This window comes from Crocuta crocuta, unplaced genomic scaffold, assembly GCF_008692635.1.
Source record: "Crocuta crocuta isolate KB4526 unplaced genomic scaffold, BGI_CrCroc_1.0 scaffold93, whole genome shotgun sequence".
NCBI lineage: Eukaryota > Metazoa > Chordata > Mammalia > Carnivora > Hyaenidae > Crocuta > Crocuta crocuta.
In genome coordinates this window covers 382,854-388,917 of record NW_027529641.1, presented here as the reverse complement: position 1 = coordinate 388,917, position 6,064 = coordinate 382,854, and the positions used below count along the sequence as shown (strand labels likewise).

General features: G+C 42.6%; 1 long non-coding RNA gene across 1 annotated transcript in view; it reads left to right on the top strand.

Annotated features, from left to right (window-relative positions):
* Nucleotides 1–846: 846 nt before the first annotated feature.
* Nucleotides 847–6,064, top strand: part of LOC144230149 (uncharacterized) — a 20,786-nt gene continuing 15,568 nt past the window's right edge. Inside the window, exon 1 of the long non-coding RNA XR_013334709.1 lies at nucleotides 847–1,103. This is a non-coding gene — a long non-coding RNA (uncharacterized LOC144230149). The remainder of the gene's footprint in view (nucleotides 1,104–6,064) is intronic.

The window sequence follows — 6,064 nt, the reverse complement described above, 5'->3', positions numbered from 1 at the left end:
GCCAGTGACCCGGGTAGTGATGGAGGGGCAGACCCCTCTTGGGTGGCCCTCAGCCAATGAGTCAGCAAGCCACAGTGTGAGGCGCTGGCTGTTTCCTCCCCACACAGAACATTCCCCGTGGGCATTCTTTGCTAGGAGATGCTCATCTTCAGTGCTGTCAGGCTATGAGCACTTCTGCCCCTTTTCTCTTCACTGTCGTTGTTCCCTAATAAACTTTTCTCACACCTCACTGTCTCCATGTCTGTCCTTGGAGGGCCCCACCTGAGACAGGGACTGAGGGTAAAAACCCAAGAGGCTCCAAAACAATCATCACGATTGGGCAGGTTGCTGAGAATCGGATCAGAGAGGGTCAAGCTAGACTGAAAGGAACCAGCTAAGGCTGTGTCTGAGGGGGGCCTCGGAGGGACAACCCAGTGCGGGTGCTCACAGGGAACATCAAATCACCTAATTAGTGGAAAAGTGCTCTGTAAACTCCAAAGTGCCATCCAAATGTAAGCAACGCTTGGTCTGTGTGTTGTTTTGCCTTAGAGTGTCAGGACGCCTTCCTAACAAGGTTTTGGGGAGGCCGACGTTGTTCGAGGCCCTCCCCCTGTTGGCAAAGTTGATATATATTTTTCAAAAGCAATCCGGGACAGTTTGCCCTCTGCTTCCCCATATGTCCTGGGCGACAATGGTGCCAGAGGTGCAGAGCCCAGGTGGGATCCACGGCCAATCCTCAAAGCCTTTAGGGGGCGCTCTAACATTTGATAATATTCGATCACCACCCAGTAACCAGCAACGGGCGTTAGAATGGGAACACAGGCGTGGGCATTCTGGGGTGGGGTGCTGGGGTGGGGGGCGCACGACCCCACACTTACCCCCTCCTGTGGACACTGACCTTTGTTATATAAGCCAAATGATTCATGCCTAGCCTGTCGCTACAAACTTTACACCTATGAGTTAATGCGACAGCAATAAAATCCAATATATATGGAAGGAACACAAGATCTTTGAGGCATGTGGAGTTCAGGGTTTTTCTCTAGCCTGCCAGCTTCTGATTCTCACCTTACGGAAAAACACGCATCCTTCAAGGGTTTCAGTGACCGGAGTTGATGCAACAGAAGGTAAGAATGCAGAATTGTTAGAATTTGTCCTCAGCGATTCCGTTCCTCCGTACTGGACCTTTATGAGGAAGCTTGTTGAAAAATAAACAGATACATTATTCATTTTAGATTGAGAACAGAACATAATTCTGGGCATCTCATTCAGCACAAACTTCAACGGACATTAGGTAAAAACCGTAGGAGGGAAAAACACACTGGTGGTTATAATTCTTGCTTCTGAGCTCTTAGAATAGAGGCATTCTCTTTTCGTTACATGACTACTTGGCTCCACTATATCTGTAACACATATATCTTCACTTGTTTTCTTTTTTTATGTTTTATTTCATATTAGAGAGAGAAAGAGAGAGAGAGCAGAGGAGAGGCACAGAGCCCAACGCGGGGCTCGAACTCACAAACTGCAAGATCATGACCTGAGCCAAAGTGAGATGCTTAAGCAACTGAGCCACCCAGGCGCCCCTGCACTTTTTTTTTTCTTTTTTGCCAGGAGTCCCCTTTGTGGCCAGTTTCTATAGAACTTTTCAGTTTCAACGTGTAGCAAGACAAATTAGCTGTAAAGGTGTGCCCGACCCGTGATGCTATGTTTTCCACTGTAAAGATACACCTCGGTACTTTCCATTAAGGGTCCAGAACATGCAGAAACGTTCAAATCACTGGGGTGCAGTCAATCTGTATTTTCAATCTTGGGAAGTGTGAAGACTAATGAAAATGTCTTTAAAAGTGTTGTTCGCTAGTTAGGAACAGAAGAGTTGTGAAATTTGCTTCTCTTACCGTATTTGGTGTATTACATTTAGACGAGTGATTACATGTAAAGGTGTTTATGATAGCACAGGTTTTCCAGTTGAAGTTGCTTTTCCTTAGATTCCATGTTTGTTACAACTAAAGCTTTAGTCCTATTCTGAATATCAAACTGAATTGTAGAACACGCTCTGGCCAGTGTAGCTGCACTCAGTAAATTACTCTGAATTTTGAGCTTTTCTTTTCAGTGTCAAGTAACGGGGTACAACACACCTTATGAGTAACAGATGGAAATTACAAAGAGGAAAAAATAAATAAACTCAACTTTTGCCAATTTGCCTAATTATTGTACTTCTTTGGCTGTTGCTGTCAAAGTTTCTTTTTTTGCTGCACTTTTAGGATCTTTATTAATTCCGGATGGACAGTATTTTATTTGCTGGAGGCAAGGCGCAGGGGCTTGTTTCTGCCAAGGAGAGAACCTAGAATCTAAGTTCTATTTCGACCCCTGAGTTCTGTGGCATCATCACTGACCCTCATGGCGAGTCCCCTTATGTTTGGATGGAAGGGCTAAAATTGGATTGGCCACAAAAGTCTCTCTTGCTCTAACATTTTATTTTATTTTATTTATTTTATTTTATTTTTATTTTAAATGTTTATTTATTTTTGAGCGCAAGACAGAGCATGAGCAGGGGAGAGGCAGAGAGAGAGAGGGAGACACAGAATCCCTGAAGCAGGCTTCAGGCTCTGAGCTGTCTGCACAGAGCCCAAGGCTGGGCTTGAACTCACAAACTGCAAGAGCATGACCTGAGCCAAAGTGAGATGCTTAAGCGACTGAGCCACCCAGGCACTCCTTGCTCTAACATTTTATAACTCTCTACTCTTCCCTAAGTTTGCTATGTCTTAATTTTGTACTTTTTACACACACAGATAAAAATTGCCCATGAAACAGAAGCGGGAGGTGTCTGAAGTAAACCAGAAAAGGCATCTGAGACTGTATTATGCTAACTCCTTGCCACTGCGGGGCAGCTGCATCCTGGGGAGACCTCGAGTGTCTAACCCTTGCTCACCTTTGAAAATAACTTTCACAACATCAAATCCTTGCGTGTTTCACAATCCCTTCAAAGGCAGTAGAAGCAGAATCTCACTTTTATTACTTTGTGCCTTGAATCCAAGAGATCTGCAGCGTATGAATTTTTGACAGCAAAATTATTCTCTTTTCCTAATAGGCTTTTTACTTGGCTTGGCTTTGTACTTGTAAGCAGAGATGCACTTGGATTAGTTGGGTCATTTGGGAAAGAACATCTGACAGATGTGCACTCTATGATTCAGATATTGTTATTGCTGAAGGCATACAATTTTTTTCATCTTCAGTGAGTTTGACAGTTAAATCCAAACACATTTTCATTGATTGCAGTGTTTGTTATATCTCCAGATACCTTAAGAGCCCCAACGATTACTGCTTCATGAAGAATGAGTTTCTTATTTTCTTTAGCAAGTCCACATAGGCTAATACGCCTCCTCCCCAGGGAGTTTCTATGGAGTTGGATCAATGTTGTGGGCTCAACGGTTCTTTTCTTGGTCATTCTTGAAGACAGTTGCTAGAAAAGGCAGCCAGTAGATGGCTTAGCTCTTACAAACTAAAAACGAACTGGATGTTTCTAGTTCCTCCAGCAAAACATTCAATCCTCCCTGAAGATCACAATTTGTTTTGCTTTTGGTATCAAGAATATGTTTCCGTTCCTCTTCTACTTAGGGATTATATTGATCTAGTGCCATTTATAATTGTCCAGTGGCATGGGGTCATGATATGACTTATATAAATGACATAAATATATATTATGGAAATAGCACAAGTACCAAAGACAGTCACCCACTAAGTGTGGACTCTGTTCCCCCCTCCCCAATATTCCTGTAGAAATGAAGCAAAGGAATGTAGGTGAAATTGTAGAACGGTGCCTAGTAAGTAACACACACAAGTGAAATGGTTGTTTTGGCATGGAGAAACATACAGCTGACTATATTGTCTGAATCATATTGACCATTTTTTAAAGATTCTTTATTTTTTGAGAGACAGAAAGAGAGAGAATCTCAAATAGGCTCCAAGTGGTCAGTGCAGAGCCTGACACAGGGCTTGAACCCAAGAACTGTGAGATCATGACCTGAGCTGAAATTAAGAGTTGGGCGTTTAACAGACTGAGCCACCCAGGCACCTCCATATGAACCATTTTAAATAGCATTTTATAACTCAGCTTAAAAATATATGTAAGCAGAGGAATAAAGTTGGACAAAATATATTGCTCTGGAAACTTCTCTCTTCATTCTGTGAACTATACACATTTATAACCAACTGTTGAATGAAATTGGCACAGGTCATTGGAAAGCCCTCCTTATTTTCCCTGTCCTGGGTGGTAAGAAAAGTTTTAACCTGTTTCCTTCTTTTTTAAAGCATCTAAAAGGCAAGTAGTGTAAGTTAACTCATTAATACTTGTAAATGCTTATTTTCAATGGAATTATGGCTTACACATTGACCCTGAAGTAAGACAAACATAACATCTTAGTCTCGTATCAGGGATCAGAGTCTCTTATGGATGCCTCTGGGGAAACTTACATACTAACTAGAAGGTGGAGGAGGGCACTTGTGGGGATGAGCACTGGGTGTTATATGGAAACCAACTTGACAATCAACTATTAAAAAATGTTAAAAAATAAAAATTTAAAAAAGAAGGTGATCTCAGTTGAAGAATTTTTTAAAAATCAAGGTTCTTTCTATTTTTTAAAACTTGTTTATTTATCTTGAGAGAGAGAGGGAGAGGGGGAGAGAGAGAGAGCAGGAGAGGCGCAGAAAGAGGGAGAGAGAGAGAATCCCAAGCCAGCTCCATGCTGGCAGCACAGAGCCCTATGTGGGGCTCTAACTCACAAACTGGGAGATCATGACCTGAGCCAAAATCAAGAGTCGGGCGCTTAACCAACTGAACCATTCAGGTGCCTCCAAAGAATAAGTATTTTCTTAGAGTTAATGCAGACCAAATACTTCCAGAATCAATGACTCTTTTTTTTTTTTTAATTTTGTAATGTTTTATTTCTGAGAGAGAGAGAGAAAGAGAGAGAGAGGCAGTGTGAGTAGGGGAGGGGCAGAGATAGAGGGAGACACAGAATCTGAAGCAGATTCCAGGCTCTGAGCTGTCAGCACAGAGCCCGATGCAGGGCTCGAACCCACAAACCACAAGATTATGACCTGAGCCAAAGTCGGACTCTTAACCGACTGAGCCACCCAGGCGCCCCCAGAATCAATGACTCTTTAGCTATTCTGAAATACAAGTACCACATTTCATCTTTAGAGAACTGGTGAATTTTAGAAAAGCCCAGTGGAAATCCTTATGAACAAACTTTTTCGGATTTGCAAAGTTCAGCCAATTATAAAATCTTAAAGGATTATGCAACCACTCCCTTGAAAACTTTTCTAGAATAAAGTCTTCCTGTCAAATGTCACTTGGTGGTGATGCATTTAATGTAGACAGAAAATTTAAGTGGCTGCCTTAGCCATTCATCAACTAAGGATTAAAGATGCCACAAGGCTGGGTCTCAGGTGAGGCTGGGCTATGACGAAGGGCACTTTTATGGGGCACACCAAGCAACGATTTCTTTTAAGGGAGAAAATACGAAAACAGAGACATTTTTAAGTAATCCTAGTCCTGATAGACATTGAGAATTTAGGGCAGGAGATGGCCAGTGCCTAGTAACAGCTGGTTCTCAAAGGGGATAACAGGACCCTGACTTACTGCACTGGCAAGGTTGTAAATAACCCACCGTGGTTGATTTCAAGCTAGCGGTGTGAAATCACTGAACACATAGGTGGGTCAAAATACTAAGAATTGGCTCTCGCAGACTGGTGTTAAGTGTGCTCCAACACACCACTGGCTCTTCCAGGAATACTGGACCCCTGTGCCTTAATCCTTGTTGGCTTATCATAAAAAGGGAACATGTGTGATGAATCATTTCCTTTAAAGCTTCTATTTTCTTTTTTAGCAGGGGCATAAGAATGAATCAGATTGATATAGGTAAGGCAGAAATGGCATGTTTTATACCATGGGGAGTGCCATTCATACTGCAGTCTAGAGTGTCCCCTGGAGTTGTACAAGATAGAGCTTGGCATAGCTGTAGTTGGTGTCCTGTTACTGTTCATCTGCCTAACCTCACTCTTCCCATTCCCTCACTCCCCACCGCAC